The sequence below is a fragment of the Somniosus microcephalus genome, chromosome 19 (assembly GCF_052327205.1).
Source record: "Somniosus microcephalus isolate GS21.2 chromosome 19, FLI_Smic_1.0, whole genome shotgun sequence".
Classification (NCBI taxonomy): Eukaryota; Metazoa; Chordata; class Chondrichthyes; order Squaliformes; family Somniosidae; genus Somniosus; species Somniosus microcephalus.
The window spans coordinates 76253612-76271540 of NC_141005.1; the positions used below are offsets into that span (position 1 = coordinate 76253612).

Below are 17929 nucleotides of genomic sequence, written 5' to 3' on the forward strand. Positions count from 1 at the left end.
TGCAAAGTGCTGCTCAGTACCCAAAACTCCTCAACACAGCTTTGAATCTCTCCTGCAGTCTCTCTCTCTCTCTCTCTCAGAATGCGTGGTGCAAAAATACCGACAAAAAAAGGCAGGAAGCGGTCGCCTTTAAATAGCGCTCCCCCAGTCCCTTCCCGACTGCAAAACGCTCCCCTCAACCTGTTGTTGCTAGCGGCAGGCGGTAAGGCAGGGGGCGCCACTCAATATCCGGTCCGGGGGCGTTGCATGCTCGACTGACGTCACGATCTGCCGGCGCAGGAGATCGTGGCGGTAGTGTTTAGCGTTGCCGCAAAATGTCTGGTCAATTTTGTGAGCCGCGCCCGGGCGCTAGTTGCTTTGTGCCCCATTAGCGCCCTCTTAAGGCGCTAACGGGAGGCGCAAACCAACCGAATTATCCCCAAAGAGTGTTTTATTTGGAAATTTGGAAAGAATGGGAATTTATGGTAACTATTGGGTAAGTAGTAGATGTAAAAAGTGAAATTTAGTTTAAGATTTTGATTTTAACCTAGAACTTTAAAAACCGTAGTTAACAGGAGCCTGCCTGCTTGTGGCAGTTAATTGTCAGTCAGCTGTCAGTGTTTGTCTTGAATGGGCGCCAATCACCGGGAGCAGTGGAGCTGAATCAACACTGGTAAATTGGGTGAGGCTCCTAGAGTATAAGAGTAAACAGGCCTGCAGATAGAGCGGGATTAAAATGGAGTGCACTTAAACAGAGTGTTTTATTTATTTGGAAAGAGTGGGAATTTGGAGAAGGATTAGTTGCTTTTTGCCGACACTACTTGTAGTGCTTTGTGTTACAGGTAGATATTTAAAGTCAGTACCCTTAACTTAATCTAGAACAATTAAGTAGTCAAGAAATTACACTGTAAACTAAGTTACCTAAATACAAATTTATTAAATAAAACAAAGTCATATAGGGATGGCAGTGCAGGCGGTGCCACAGCTGCAGCATGTGGGAGTTTGTGGAGAGCATTGTGATCCTGGACAACCACGTTTGCAGTAAGTGCCTGCATCTTGAGGAACTTCAGCTCAGAGTTGTTGAGCTGGAGTCTGAGGTGTAGACATTGCGGGGCATCAGGGATGGGGAGAGTTACCTGGACACTTTGATCCAGGATGCAGTCACACCTCTTAGGTTAGGTAGTGGTACAGGTCTGATTAGTGGTCAGGGACAGGAGAGTGTGACTGGAACTCAGGCAGGTTAGGGGACCCCAGGTGCAATGCTGGAAGAGCCTCAGCCTTTGCCCTTGTCAAACAGGTAAGAGGTTCTTGCTGCCTGTGTGGATGAGGGAAAAGCTTGCAGGATGGATGAGCAAACTGACCATGGCACCATGGTGCAGGAGGCCATTCATGTGGGGAGGAGTGAAAGGGAATGTAGTTGTGGTAGGGGACAGTATAGTCAGGGGGATAGATACTGCGACCGGGAGTTCTGAAGGTTGTGTTGCTTGCCCGGTGCCAGGGTTAAAGACATTTCCTCGTGGCTGGAGAAGAACTTGGAGTGGGAGGGGGAGGATCCAGTTGTCGTGGTCCACGTAGGAACCAACAACAGAGGTAGAACTAGGAATGAGGTTCTGCTGAGGGAATTTGAGGAGCTAGGATCCAAATTTAAAAACAGAACCTCAAAGGTAATAATCTCTGGATTGTTACCTGAGCCACGTGCAAATTGGCATAGGGACAAACAAATCAGCGGTTTAAATGCGTGGCTCAAAGAGTGGTGTGGGAGGAAGGGGTTTCGGCTCATGGCCACTGGCACCAGTACTGGGGAAAGAGGGAGCTGTTCCATTGGGACGGGCTCCACTTAAACCAGGCTGGGACCAGTGTCCTGGTGAATCAAATAACTAGGGCAGTAGACAGGGCTTTAAACTAATGAAGGTGGGCTGGGAGGATTCAGGAAAGAGTAAATTTAAAAACAGAAAGAGAAATGTCAAGGCTCTAGAGCAGAGTAGAGTTTTGGGTAAAAATAAGCAGAGTGGGTCAGGAAGGGACAGAGAGAGTAACAAAGGTAATAAGGCATCAGTGACTAAGGTGACATCAGGGGAAACTAGAAATAAGTCAAAGCTAAAGGCACTATATCAGAATGCGCGAAGCATTTGCAACAAACTAGATTAATTAATAGCGCAGATACATCAAACTATTAATTTCTAATAGCCATTACAGAGAGTTGGTTGCAATGTGGCCAAGGTTGGGAACTAAATATTCCAGGATACTTAACTTTTAGAAGAGATTGGAAAAGGAGGAGGGGTAGCCCTGATAATAAAGGATGGGTTGAAGACAGTAGAGAGAAAGGATCTAAGCTCTCAAAATCAAGAAGTCGAATCAGTTTGGGTGGAGCTAAGAAACAGCAAGGGGCAGGAAACATCGGTGGGAGTTGTTTATAGGCCCCCAAACAGTAGTTGTGATGTAGGGCAGAGTGTAAATCAGAAAATTAGAGGCACATGTAACAAGGGTAATACAGTAATCATGGGGGACTTTAATCTACATATAGACTGGGCAAACCAAATTTGCAATAATAGTGTGGAGGATGAATTCATGGAATGTTTGCAAGATAGTTTTCTAGATCAGTATGTTGAGGAACCAACTAGGGAACAGGCTATTTTAAATTTAGTATTGTGCAATGAGAAAGGGTTAATTAATAACCTTGTAGTAAAGGAGCTTTAAGGGAAGAGTGATCATAATATGATAAAAATTTATATTGAGTTTGAAAGTGATTTAGTTAAATCCAAAACTAGGGTCTTAAATCTAAACAAAGCAAACTATGTAGGTATGAGGGGAGAGTTGACTAAGGTAGAATGGGAAACTACATTAACAGGTATGACGGTAGAGAAGAAATGGCTAACATTTAAAGAATTAATACATAATTTACAACAAATATACATTCCTTTAAGGCACAAAAACCCCACAGGAAAAGTCATTCAACCATGGCTAAAAAGAGAAGTTAAAGATAGTATTAGATCAAAGGAAGAGGCTTATAATGTTGTCAAAAGGAGCAGTAAGCCTGAAGATTGGGAGGGTTTTAGAATTCAGCAAAGGAGGACCAAGAAATTGATAAAGAAAGGGAAAATAGAATATGAGAGTAAACTAGTAAAGGAAAAGATTACCGAAAGTAAATTTGGGTCCCTTGCATGCTGAGACAGGGAAAGTTATAATGGGTAATATGGGAACGGCAGAGAAGTTCAACAAATACTTTGGGCTCAATTTTCATCGGGCCGTTGAGGTGGGATTGGAGGCGTGTGGGGGGTTAAAATTGCAAAAACTGCCGGGCGGGCCCAAATCCACCTCCATCCTGCCTCCAAGCAATTTTCATTAAATCGTGTCTACTGGTCCCATCTCCGTCCCGCCTCCAAGAGGCGGGATAGGCTGTTAAGGCCCTTAACAAGCACTAAATTGCCTCTATAATGCCATTTTGATAGGCCTTGGTGATTTTAACCCTTTTCCGACGTGAAGCACGCCTGTTCTGAAACATGACGGTGAAAACTAACGGGACACAATTGGTTTGCTGACTATCAGTTGCAGCTCAACCATTAAAGAGGAGATTTGATCAGCCATCATTTGCAGGTGGCAGGACTTTGTTGTCTCAGGTCTGGGGGAACTTTTAGAAGGCTTAACCACAGCTGTGGAAGTTTGGAGCCTGACACCCATCTCCAGTGTGACCTCCTGGGAAACCCCTCTTGCCACCTTGACTGAGCGCTTCCTCAACTGAGGCATATACCAAGTAATCCTAAGCCTTCAATGTGGAAGTCCCATTAGCGACATGGCACACGACACAACTACAGCAGTAGCCATCAGATTTTTTATTTACAGTAATCATCTGATGGCTTTTTAACATAAAACATCAAATTACACCCAAGTGACTACCCTTGTGACTATTTGTGCAGTATCTTTCTCTTACGTGGTGCTTCCCCTGTGGCTTCAGCAGATGTGGAGGCCCCTTGCTCACTTTGTTGCTGCTCCTACCTTGACACCTTTGGTGGGCATCCTCTGGGGTTGCGAACCTGTGAGGGCTCGTCAACAGTCTGCTGCTCCTGCGGCTGTGCAGGGGTTCAGACGCCGATCTCAGTTGAGTGTAGACTCTGGTGGAGCTCTGATCGAGGGTTCTGCAGTGGCATGGAAGTGTGAGCGCTTGGAGAGGAGCCCCCACTTCTTTGATGTCTGCCACCAACTTCCCTCTCATGGGTCAGGTCCCCCTCAGCGCTTGCAAGTGGCTTGAGAGCACCTTGCTGCACATCAGGGGGGCATGGGGACCCATATCTGCACTGGCAGTCCTACTCAAAAGGACTTCCATGAAGGTCTGGTTTCTCTGTTCAATCGATGACCATCGCTCCTCCAGAGATGTCATTCTATTCAGAACACTCACCATATTTTCTGCACTCTGGCGACTTATCACCTCCATGGAGGTTGCCATCCTTTCCATGGTGATGCATTCATGCGCCAATGACTCCACAAAGGCCCTGCTCATGTTTGCAATGGACTCCTCCATTCGCTCCACACTTGCAGCAACCCTGGAGACAAAACCTGCCAGAGACTCCTGCATCTGTTCCTGGAGTTCCATCACCTTTGATCTTACGGATGGACCCAGAGGCAGAGGGTCGACATGCAGCTGAGCCGAGCTGGCAGAGTCCTGCGCCCTCCGACGAGAACTCTCCACTGCTGTCCCTGTCTCCACAATCTGCTGATGCTCACTTGTGAGCTGTGATACACCAGGTGACAACACTACTCTATCTCGCGATGGTCCCACTGAGGTGTGAGTGTCTGCGCTGGTGCTGGGTGCGCTGAATTCTGCTGACGCTGCGCCCTCGGAGGTTGCAGCTTCCTCTGAGGAGTCTGGATGCTCAGGCTCTTCCTCCTGGTTAGTGGGGACGGGTGCTTGCGATGGTCTTGTGGGGGAGTAAAGGAAAGAGTCAGAGATGTGATGCCAAGGTTACATGCACATTGCATATTGCAGATGATCATAAGTCCATCATTATCAGCGACTCATGCAATGTCATTGAGAGAGATGGAAAACTATTCTGTCACCAGCTTGCTGTGATGCACCCGTCTGTCTGTCCCCCACTTGCGCATCGTCCTCCACTCCCAAGATCTCCAGGACCGCCTCCTCCCAGGGGGTGAGGTGGGCTACTGAGGGTAGCACTCCTCCTGTCCTCGCTCTTTCTCTCTTATTGTGAGCTCTCTTTTCCTGCAATGAGGGAGACAAGTGGAGGTTGAGTGAGAATGAATGAATGAGTGTAGAGAATCCATAGCATAGATGCTTAGAAAGAGACAAAGATGGAGTGAGGTGGCAAGACCAAGGGCCCTCCCTGTGTGTTGTCAGTTGTTTTCATAGCATCACAGCGATAGGGAGTGTGAGGGCTGCATAGTCAAATAGTTAGGTGAATGTGACCATAGAGAGGGAATGGGTAAGGGTGCATGGATGTCAGTGTCAAGTGGGATGTGGAGGAAGAGATTGCTAAAGCTGAGTGCTGGTGAGGAGAGGCAATGGGGATCAGATTGAGGGTAATGGGAAATTCATACTCACTTTTCCAGTATGCTGAAGGTCATGAAATCTCTTCCTGCACTGTATCCAGATTCTGTGGGTTACTGACAACGAGTTGCCTTCCTCTGCCACTTGGATCCACACGGCCTTGGTTTGCTGGGGAGGCTTCTTCCTCCCTGAAGAGGGGAAGAGCACCTCCTTATGTGCTCTTGCTCCCTCTACTAAAGCCTGCAGGGCAACGTCATCGAAGCGGGGTGCAGACCTAGGTCTCCTGCTGGCCATTCTTCCTGCAGGTACCTCTCACTGAAAAGGCCAAAAGGTTGGCAGTCTGCGGAAGAAGCAAGGCTTGTTGTAGCAGCCACAATGATGACGTCATCGGAGACGACTTTCAGACTGGAAAACTCATTTGCCAAGGGTTCCCACACGTTGGAACTCAATTGGCCAATTAAGTTAAAATCGCATCATTCTCCCACATCGATTTAGAATCGGGTGGCTAACACGAAATGCAGATTACACGACCCCAGCCTGCCCCTGTATCAGAATTCAGCCCTTTGTGTCTGTCTTCACGGAAAATATTTCCCGGAAATAGTGGACAACCAAGGGTCTAGCGAGAATGAGAAACTGAAAGAAATTACTATTAGTAAAAAAATAGTACTGGAGAAATTAATGAGACTGAAAGCCGATAAATCCCCTGGACCAGAGGACCTATATCCTAGGGTTTTGAAAGCGGTGGCTATAGAGAGAGTGGATGTATTGGATGTCATTTTCCAAAATTCCATAGATTCTGGAATGGTTCCCACAGATTGGAAGGTAGCAAATGTAACCCCACTATTTAAGAAAGGAGGGAGAGAGAAAACGGGGAACTACAGACCAGTTAGCCTGACATCAGTAGTAGGGAAATTGCTAGAATCTATTATTAAGGACGTGGTAACAGGGCACTTAGAAAATAATAATAGGATTGATCAGAGTCAGCACTGATTTATGAAAGGGAAATCGTGTTTGACAAATCGATTAGAGTTTGTTGAGGTTGGAACGAGCAGAATAGATAAGTGGGGACCAGTGGATGTGGTATATTTGGATTTTCAAAAGGCATTCGATAAGGTGCCACACAAGAGGTTATTTAAAAAATTAGGGCTCAAGGGTTGGGGGTGATATACCAGCATAGATTGAGGATTGGTTAATGGACAGAAAACAGAGAGTAGGAATAAACAGGTCATTTTCGGGTTGGCAGGCTGTAACTAGTGGGGTACCGCAAGGATCAGTGCTTGGGCCTCAGCTATTCACAATCTACATCAATGATTTGGATGAGGGGACCAAATGTAATATATCCAAGTTTGCTGATGATATAAAGCTGGGTGGGAATGTAAGTTGTGAGGAGGATGCAAGGGGGCTTCAAAGGGATATAGACAGGCTAAGTGAGTGGGCAAGAACATGGCAAATGGAATATCATGTGGAGAAATGTGAAGTTATCCACTTTGGTAGGAAAAATAGAAAAGCAGAGTATTTTTTAAATGGTGAGAGATTGGGAAATGTTGGTGTTCAGAGGGACCTGGGTGTCCTTGTACACGAATCACTGAAAGTTAACATGCAGGTACAGCAAGCAATTAGGAAAGCAAGTGGTATGTTGGCCTTTATTACAAGAGGATTTGAATATAAGAGTAAAGACGTCTTACTGCAGTTTTGGTCTCCTTACCTAAGGAAGGATATAGTTGCCATAGAGGGAGTGCAACAAAGGTTCACCAGACTGGTTCCTGGGATGGGGGGATTGTCCTATGAGAAGAGATTGAGTAGACTAGGCCTATATTCTCTGGAGTTTAGAAGAATGAGAGGTGATCTCATTGAAACATACAACATTCTTACAGGGTTTGACAGGGTAGATGCAGGGAGGATGTTTCCCCTGGCTGGGGAGTCTAGAACCAGGGGTCACAGTCTCAGAATAAGGGGTCAGCCATTTAGGACTGAGATGAGGAGAAATTTCTTCACTCAGAGGGTGGTGAATCTTTGGAATTCTCTGCCCCAGAGGGCTGTGGAGGCTCAGTCGTTGAGTATATTCAAGACAGAGATCGATAGATTTTTGAATATTAAGGGATTCAAGGGATATGGGGATAGTGCAGGAAAGTGGAGTTGAGATGGAAGATCAGCCATGATCTTATTGAATGGTGGAGCAGGCTCGAGGAGCCAAATGGCCGACTCCTGCTCCTATTGCTTAAGTTCTTAAGCGAGTGACAGAACAAAGTGAAGACACGGTAACAGTGACCGGGGAATAGGAAGCAGTTATGGAAGATTTACGATCATTTAATGGAGAAAAGTGTGAATAACACAAGAGGAATGACTTTAACCATTGGGGTTCCTTCCTCTTTAGCAAGAGACTTGGAGCAGGAGGTTTCACCGCTCAGTCAGTAGCTGTCCCTTCTCTCCTTCACTCCAAAGATTGCCTACACAGGAAGCAAGGGCAAATCGTGAAGATCAATGAACTCGAATCAGGATGTCATCAGTCGAATAGCGATACAGTGTGCAGTATGCCAATCAAGATAGAGCTTGAGAAAAAAACCATCAGGACCTTGATCATCGCCTTATTTATCTTTTTTAAATTGCAATGTGTTAATTCGTACAGCGAGAGAGAGATAGGCGGACAGAGAGAGATAGAGATAGAGATAGAGATAACCAGACAGAGAGAGAGCTAGACAGAGAGAGAGATAGGCGGACAGAGAGAGATAGAGATAGGGATAGAGATAGAGATAGAGATAACCAGACAGAGAGAGGGCTAGACAGAGAGAGAGTGAGCTAGACGGAGAGAGAGAGAGCTAGACAGAGAGAGAGTGAGCTAGACAGAGAGAGAGTGAGCTAGACAGAGAGAGAGAGCTAGACAGAGAGAGAATGAGCGAGAGAGAGAGAGAGCTAGACAGAGAGAGCTAGACAGAGAGAGAGAGAGAGCTAGACAGAGAGAGAGAGAGCTAGACAGAGAGAGAGTGAGCTAGACAGAGAGAGAGCTAGACAGAGAGAGAGAGAGAGAGAGCTAGACAGAGAGAGAGAGCTAGACAGAGAGAGCTAGACAGAGAGAGAGAGAGAGCTAGACAGAGAGAGAGAGAGCTAGACAGAGAGAGAGTGAGCTAGACAGAGAGAGAGCTAGACAGAGAGAGAGAGAGAGAGAGAGCTAGACAGAGAGAGAGAGCTAGACAGAGAGAGAGAGAGAGCTAGACAGAGAGAGAGTGAGCTAGACAGAGAGAGAGAGCTAGACAGAGAGAGAGTGAGCTAGACAGAGAGAGAGCTAGACAGAGAGAGAGAGAGAGAGCTAGACAGAGAGAGAGAGAGAGAGCTAGACAGAGAGAGAGAGAGAGAGAGAGAGCTAGACAGACAGTGAGCTAGACAGAGAGAGAGAGCTAGACAGAGAGAGAGTGAGCTAGACAGAGAGAGAGTGAGCTAGAGAGAGAGAGCTAGACAGAGAGAGAGTGAGTGAGCTAGACAGAGAGAGAGGGAGCTAGACAGAGAGAGAGAGAGCTAGACAGAGAGAGAGAGGGTGAGCTAGACAGAGAGAGAGAGAGTGAGCTAGACAGAGAGAGAGTGAGCTAGACACAGAGAGAGAGAGAGAGCTAGGCAGAGGGAGAGAGAGCTAGGCAGAGAGAGAGAGAGCTAGACAGAGAGAGAGAGAGCTAGACAGAGAGAGAGTGAGCTAGACAGAGAGAGAGAGAGCTAAACAGAGAGAGAGAGAGTGAGCTAGACAGAGAGAGAGTGAGCTAGACAGAGAGAGCGAGAGCTAGACAGAGAGAGAGAGCTAGACAGAGAGAGAGAGAGAGCTAGACAGAGAGAGAGTGAGCTAGACAGAGAGAGAGCTAGACAGAGAGAGAGTGAGCTAGACAGAGAGGGAGAGAGCTAGACAGAGAGAGAGAGAGCTAGACAGAGAGAGAGAGAGAGAGAGCTAGACAGAGAGAGAGAGAGCTAGACAGAGAGAGAGAGAGAGAGAGCTAGACAGAGAGTGGGCTAGACAGAGAGAGAGAGCTAGACAGAGAGAGAGAGAGCTAGACAGAGAGAGAGTGAGCTAGACAGAGAGAGAGAGAGAGAGCTAGACAGAGAGAGAGTGAGTGAGCTAGACACAGAGAGAGAGAGAGCTAGACAGAGAGAGAGAGAGCTAGACAGAGAGAGAGAGAGTAAGCTAGACAGAGAGAGAGTGAGCTAGACAGAGAGAGAGAGAGCTAGACAGAGAGAGAGATAGCTAGACAGAGAGAGAGAGCTAGACAGAGAGAGAGAGAGAGCTAGACAGAGAGAGAGAGAGCTAGACAGAGAGAGAGAGAGAGCTAGACAGAGAGAGAGTGAGCTAGACAGAGAGAGAGAGAGCTAGACAGAGAGAGTGAGCTAGACAGAGAGAGAGTGAGCTAGACAGAGAGAGAGAGAGCTAGACAGAGAGAGAGCTAGACTGAGAGAGAGAGAGAGCTAGAGAGAGAGCTAGACAGAGAGAGAGTGAGCTAGACAGAGAGAGAGAGCTAGACAGAGAGAGAGTGAGCTAGACAGAGAGAGAGAGAGCTAGACAGAGAGAGAAAGAGCTAGACAGAGAGAGAGAGAGCTAGACAGAGAGAGAGAGAGAGAGCTAGACAGAGAGAGAGAGTGAGCTGGACAGAGAGAGAGAGTGAGCTGGACAGAGAGAGAGAGAGCTAGACAGAGAGAGAGAGAGCTAGACAGAGAGAGAGAGAGCTAGACAGAGAGAGAGAGAGAGCTAGACAGAGAGAGAGAGCTAGACAGAGAGAGAGAGAGCTAGACAGGGAGAGAGAGTGAGCTAGACAGAGAGAGAGAGAGAGAGCTAGACAGAGAGAGAGTGAGCTAGACAGAGAGAGAGCTAGACAGGGAGAGAGAGTGAGCTAGACAGAGAGAGAGAGCTAGACACAGAGAGAGAGATAGACAGACAGGGTGAGATAGACAGACAGAGAGAATTAGAGATAGAGATAGTGATAGCCAGAGAGAGAGTGCTAGAGAGAGAGAGCTAGACAGAGACAGAGAGACAGAGACAGAGAGACAGAGAGAAACAGAGAGAGAGAGAGAGACAGAGAGAGACAGAGAGACAGAGAGACACAGTGGCATTGGCTGGGTCCTGAGGATTGCCAGGTTATGCAGCATGCAGCATACAACTATGAAGAGGGAGGCTCACTTAGGCGAGTACTGCAGGGCTCCTCCAGAATGGTTCAGACATGAGCACGCCGATTCTGTGCTCAACGATGTTCCTGGTAGCTTGATGGCTCTCGTTGTATTGCAGCTCAGCAGGGGTGTTGGGCATACGGAGTGGTGTCATCAGCCAGGTGCACAGTGGATATCCCTTGTCCCCGAGAAGCCAACCACCTGGGTGATGCGGTGCCTGGAAAAGTTCTGCCACAGTAGTCTGGCGCAGGATGAGGGCATCGTGGCTGCTGCCAGGATAGCAGGCATTGACATTTAGTATCAGCTGCCTGTGGTCACAGACCAACTGGACGTTTAAGGAATGGAACCCTTTCAGTTGCGGAAATCCTCTGCATTCTCATGCGGAGCACATAAAGCCACATGCGTGCAGTCAATGGCGCCCTGCAGCATGGGGAAGCCCGCTATCCCCGCGAAGCCCATAGCGCGTTCATGCTGCTTGTCCGGGGTCATGGGGAAAGAGATGTACTCTCGTCTCCTTTTATAGAGGACATTTGTGACCTGATGGATGCAGCAATGGACTGCAAACTGGGAGATATTGGCGATGTCCCCAGTAGCTGATTGAAATGAGCCGGTGGCATAAAAGTTCAGAGCCACTGTTATCTTCATTGCCACCGACAGAGACGTCCTGCTCCTCAGTTGAGGCTGCAGATCTGGCTGCAGCAGGTGGCAGAGCTCAGTGACCACCTCCTTGCTGAAGCGCAGCCTTCGCAAACACTGCTCCTCAGACATATTGGCCCTGAAATCTCTGTGGCCTCCAATTCTGCTGGCGCAGGACAACGCCCCCAATCAGTGCAGCCCCCATAGTCTCTTGGCAATCAAAGTAATGAAGGTCAAAAACCAAAGTACCTGCAAAGTGATGCTCAGTAGCCAAAACTGCTTCACACAGCATTGACTCAATGCAGAAGTCTCTCCCTCTGTCAGAACGAGTGGTGCAAAAATGTCTACCACAGAAAAAGCCAGGAAGAGGCCCCCTTTAAATAGCGCCCCCCCCCAGCCCCACAGTGACTGGGAAGCGTTCCAGTCTACCTGTCGTTGGTTGCGCCAGGCGGAAAGGAGGGGGGCGCCACTCAATTTCCGTTCTGGGGCACCACAAGGGCATTGCACGCTCGAATGATGTCAAAATCTGCGTGCGCAGGAGATCGGCCGGTATTGTTTAGCGCCGCCGCAAAATGTCCTGTCAATTCCACAAGAGGCGCAGATATCGCCGTGCCCGGGCGCTAGTTGCTTTGCACTCCGTTAGTGCCCTCTTAAGGTGCTAACGGGAGGCGCAAACCAACTGAATTTTTCCCCCAGAGAAAGAGAGACAGACAGAGATAGACAGAGAGAGAAAGAGAGAGACAGAGAGAGAGACAAAGAGAGAGAGAGACAGAGAGACAGAGAGAGAGGTAGACAGAGCGACTGACAGAGAGAGACAGACAGACAGAGAGCGAGAGAGAGACAGAGAGAGAGAGAGAGACAGAGAGAGAGAGATAGAGAGAGAGAGAGAGAGACAGAGAGAGAGAGAGAGAAAGACAGAGAGAGAGAGACACACACGGAGAGACAGAGAGACAGACAGAGAGAGTGAGAGATAGACAGAGAGAGAGAGTCACAGAGAGAGAGAGAGAGAGACAGACAGACAGAGCGAGATAGACAGAGAGAGAAAGAGAGAGACAGAGAGACAGAGAGACAGAGACAGAGAGACAGAGAGAGAGGTAGACAGAGAGACTGACAGAGAGAGACAGACAGAGAGAGAGAGAGACAAAGAGACAGAGAGACAGAGAGAGAGAGAAAAAGACAGAGAGAGAGAGAGAGACAGATACAGAGAGACAGAGAGAGAGAGAGAGAGAGAGAGACAGAGTGACAGAGAGAGACAGAGCGAGAGAAAAAGACAGAGAGAGAGAGGGACACACGGAGAGACAGAGAGAGACAGATACAGAGAGACAGACAGAGAGAGTGAGAGATAGACAGAGAGAGAGAGAGAGAATCACAGAGAGAGAGACAGACAGACAGACAGACAGAGAGAGAGCGGGCCAGAGACAGAGACAGAAAGACTGTAATGATCAGTAACACGTCATTCTAGAATGGTACTGTTAAGGAGAATTTCAGTACTAAGGACTTTGCAAAGACTGTCGGGATACTTGACATTAAACTGGTTGACAAAGGGGCCCCCTGAACTCGCACGTAGGCTGGGATGAGATAATGCCAGCTGCAGTTTTGTTATTGAACGATTGTGGTCACCTTGCGACGGAAAATAGGTTGGACTTCTGCTTCTCCTGTCTGCGGTTAAAGGTCCCGAAAAAGGTTTTAGACCTAGGGTCCATCGCTTGCTTAAAATAGGTAACCATTATAGATGTCACGGGGTATCGCGGTGATTAGTAATATGAGGTAATTTGTTTTGACCCCTGTATATAGGCAGGGGCTTTGTGTGTGTAAAATGAGAAGTGTGGCGATTGCACACCGGGTGTATAGCTGCTTCTCCCAGAGCTCTGCAATAAAGCATTCTTTTACTTTGCCATTCACTCGTGGTCAGAGTTTTATTTGACTCCAAAGGCTTCTGTTGGGATCGTGTCGACCTAGAATATCACCTGGTCCACGTAGCCCCAAATTAGCTACAACAATTGGCGCTGCGAGCAGGGTCACCGAGTGACTGGCCGCCCTGATCAAGCGGACACACGCTCGAGTGATCTAAAAGAACAAAAGAGAGGTGAGATGGCATATGTAAAATTGTGCTAGGATACTAACAACCGTAAGACTGCATTATTTCTTGTAATTCCAGGGAAACTAGGTATAGCCTGGGAGGAGAACTGGAGATTCCAGGGAAACCAGGTATAGCCTAGGAGGAGAACTGGAAGAGAGGAGAGGTAAAGGAGCCGGACCAACCTTTACCTACACGTGACGGACCCCGAGAGAAAGGTATTTGTTGTGTATGTAATATGTGTGCTACTTTGAACCTATGGACAGGACTGCACTACTTGTTGGGCGTAGTGATACGCAGTACCACTCCTGGCCATAGGGGTATAAATAGTACTGTGGGTACTGATCTCCCCTCAGTTCCCGCCTGTGGGCATGAAGTAAAGACCTACGTATAGTCCCTACCTCCAACCAGTAAAGACCTGTTTTATTGTTACTGATTAAGTCTGAGTATTAATTACTTGAACAACTCACAGACTTAACACTAGCGACGAGTCAGGTTCTTACCCTGCGGCAGTTGAAGAGAGGTTTCAAACATCACCACCCCACTAGAAGCGACAGGCTTTAGGACTCTGAAGCCTCCATCAGCGACTGACAGCTTCCAGCGACTGACAGAAGTCTTTCTGCAGTTTCCTTGTTCAACCTAGGTGGTGGGGTAAGCCGTGCAGTGTTGGCTGCAAAGACAGGGCTGGGGAAGTTGGAGAAGATAAGGGTGATCGCAATCCCTGATAAGAGCCGCGGTGAAACGCGCGAGCGGGTAAGCCAGAGCCCGGGAGGGAGCGAGCAAGAGCCGCTTCGGTCGGGAGCCACTTCGCGATCCAGCGATCGCATCCGCTGATAAGGGCAGCACTCGGGCGATTGCGGCGAAGATAAGGGCCGCACTCGAGGGCTGAAGGGAGACGGCGTCGGGGGACGGGTGAAGACTGCCAAGCGCGGGAAAACCGCCATTTTGTGGGCGGAGGACGACGGCAAGAGCGGGAAGCCGCCATCTTTGATAACAAGTAAAGAAAAGAAAATCTGAGAAATTGCAAATCTACAATGCCTAAACACGGGAATATTAGCACCTTTGATAGTGACCTCGAAGATTGGGCCATATATGTTGAAAGAGTAAAAAATTATTGTAAGGCCAATAAAATTCGTGACCAAGATAAAGCTCTAACATTATTAAATTTAATGGGTGCGAAGACATACGGGCAATTGAAACACCTGTTATCACCAGATGAACCGGCGGATAAGACGTTCGATGAGATTGTTACTGTCCTGAAAGATCATCTAAACCCCACGCCGCTGATGCTAGCGGAACGATTTAAATTTTACGACAGAAGGCAGCTACAGCATGAAAGCAATGCTGATTATTTGCTGGAATTGCGTAAATTAGCGAAATATTGCCAGTTTGGAATGGGACTGACAGAGGCACTTTGAGACAAATTTGTGTGTGGTTTATTTAAACAGGATACACAAAAGCAACTGCTCGAGGAGAATGAGCTGACGCTTGAGAAGGCGGTCACTATGGCAGCAGCACACGAAGCCGCAGCGAGAGGCACGGCAGTAATGCAGCTACGGTCACCGGAGCTCAGTGCACACAAATTGGGTGTGAGTTCTGGCAAATGTTATCGTTGTGGAAAGACAACGCATGATCAGAACCAGTGTTGGTTTAAAAACCAAGAATGTAGAACTTGTGGTAGGCTTGGACATATAGCTAGAGTATGCAGGTCAGGGAAGAAGACCAGCAACAAGAAGTCACCGCAAGGAAAATACGCAAAGGTACACAAGGTGACCGAACAGGAGTCCGATTCAGACGCTAGCAGTAATGAACTGGCTAGCTTAAGCTGTAATGAACTGGCTAGCTTAAGAGTACTCAACGCTGGTAAGGGTGCAGACCTCCAGACAATTTGGGTCACTCTTCAGATAGAAGGAGTCCAAGTAAAACTGGAATTGGACACTGGATCGGCATTGACGGTCATAAATAAGAAAGATTACGGAAAGTTATTCCAACATATTCCCCTACAGGATACGGGGATTATATTGAAAACATACACGGGGCAAAGAGTGTACCCCATCGGGAAAATAGAGGTTGCAGTGGTCCACAAGGGCGAAGACAGTCAAATAATGGACTTATATGTGATATCTGAAGGAGGTTCTCCACTACTAGGACGGGAGTGGATTAGGAAAATGAATATGGACTGGCATTTCCTACAAACAATAACGAGTGAGAACTCGGTGAAGATAGTCGGCCCAGACTCTGGAACGGATGATGGTAAGCCCAACTCAGGTGCAAAAGACAAAGTTTCAGCACAGAATTCCACTGAGCAACAACAACATAGTTTAACTGTGGATTCTGAGTCTGGCAAGTCTACTGATGTGCCCATTTCTGAGGGACACCGGGCTCGAACTCAACTCCATTTCAAACTACAACAGCAATTAGAACAAATGCTTCGCCATTGTGAGCAAGAGTTGAATGCAACGAAAGAGTTCTTTGATATAGAGTTGGAGAATCTGGAAAGACAACAGAAGCAGCTGATGGAGAAAATGGAGCAGGAGCACACAAAACGTCTGATGTCAGAGGAGTTAACGGTCAGCCAACTCCTGCATATGCTGAAGGACAGGACTCTGAAATGGGAAAAACTTGAACACGAACTTCAATATTCAAACGAAAGGGGTTCGGAGCTCTCAAAGGTTATTGGAAGAGCTGAGGTGGCAACACAGACTGAGATGACTGCAACAGAGCAGCCCTTGGATGCCAAAAGTACGCTGACTCACGTCAACGTAGAACAACAGACCGCTGAAACAGCTGCTCCGGTAGAGGGATTGAATAGTCCGATCAATCAATCTCCAAAAGAAGTTGAAGTAGTAAAATCTCAAATGAGGTCATTAGTAAACGACTTGCTGAAAGCCCAGAAAAAGCTGGATGAAGAGGTACGCATGAAGAAGTCTCTTCAGGAAAGATGTCTGGACTTGGAACAAAAGCTGGCTAACGCCCAGCTGGGTATGGAGGAAATAGAAGACCCTCTCGCTGGCCTAGATCAGGACGACACCGAATATTACTATGTCCTGTCCTGCCCAACTTGTAACTTCGACTCCCACCATACAGAAATCATGGAGGAGCACCGAAAGTCTACGGAACATCGGGAGAAGGTGGCTCTACTACGGAAAAAGGAGGGAGAGAAGGAGGAACTGCGCATGCAGCTGGCAGCTGACAGTGGAGCCCAGAGAGTCTCCAAGAAGCAGAAAAGGAAAAGTCGAAACAGAAGATGACCCATCTGAACCATTATTACCTCTACCAGATCACACACGTGGTCCCTCCGAACGGAGCCAATTCAGTTCGGAAGTTCAAACTGTTAAATCCATGGAAGGACTATTGAATGAGTCACTCCAGCAACGTGAACCGACTCCACCACAGAGATTGAATCTGTGAACTGTTTTCCGCAGAGACTGAATCTGTGATCTGTTTTGACATGAAGTTATCTATGTATCTATGTTATTCTGTTATGTAAACCTGAAGTTATATATGTATATATGTTATTACGTTATGTTAAATGGGGAGATGACTGTAAAGCTAGGAAGGGAGGAATGTTGTGTATGTAATATGTGTGCTACTTTGAACCTATGGACAGGACTGCACTACTTGTTGGGCGTAGTGATACGCAGTACCACTCCTGGCCATAGGGGTATAAATAGTACTGTGGGTACTGATCACCCCTCAGTTCCCGCCTGTGGGCATGAAGTAAAGACCTACGTATAGTCCCTACCTCCAACCAGTAAAGACCTGTTTTATTGTTACTGATTAAGTCTGAGTATTAATTACTTGAACAACTCACAGACTTAACAGTATTTGTGTTCTCAGAATCGGGGGGCCGAAGATAGTGACCAAGGGACATAATGTCGAGTAAGGATCTGAAGCGGGGGCCCCCGGGCTCCCTCATCGATACTTTTATGACGGATAGATGTACCCTTATTGAAAGAATGCAGGAAGACGGGTGGGACGTATCCAAAGGTTTGGACCGACAGCGGTCATGGTGGGACACACAGAAAAAGGGAAGAACTAAAAAAGCAGGAGTACTGTTGGTTCATCAATTGGCAGGATTGATAGAACAGGCAGAAAAGGCAGCGGTGAGTCTTAAGGGAAAACAACTTCAGATAGATAACCTCCGAACAGAGTGTGAGGGATGTAAAAAGCAAATAGAAGTCCTCAAAGGAGTTAATGAAGGACAACAACAATGGCTGAGAGAATATAACCGACAAACCTGGGGAGAGACAGGGAGAGAAGAAGCTCTGCCCCCATATACCAACCCCAGCGCACCCCCAGTTTATAATGTAGCACCGGTGACAAGGCAAGACCCACTGAATGACCTAGTGGTTGCTAATAGGGGAAGAGCAGATTGGAAAGCATTTACCCCAGGTGAAAAGGAAGCCGTTATGAGCCGTCTGGGAAAACTACAGACCCGGAGTTCTAACACTAAATTTTGGGCGGAGCTGGATTCAGTTTGGCAGGGTCATTCCCTCCACCTTAGGGACGTACACCAATTAGTGCAGGCAGCATGCCCCGTGGACAGATGGCGGTTGGTGCCTGAAAACCAAGGCGCTGGCAATGCCAACACAGACTACCGC

At 47.6% G+C, this 17929-nt stretch overlaps 1 protein-coding gene across 1 annotated transcript in view; it reads left to right on the forward strand.

The window, feature by feature from the left end:
- Positions 1 to 17929, forward strand: part of LOC147104924 (serine/threonine-protein phosphatase 4 catalytic subunit-like) — an 847849-nt gene that overhangs the window by 359389 nt on the left and 470531 nt on the right. The window lies entirely within an intron of this gene.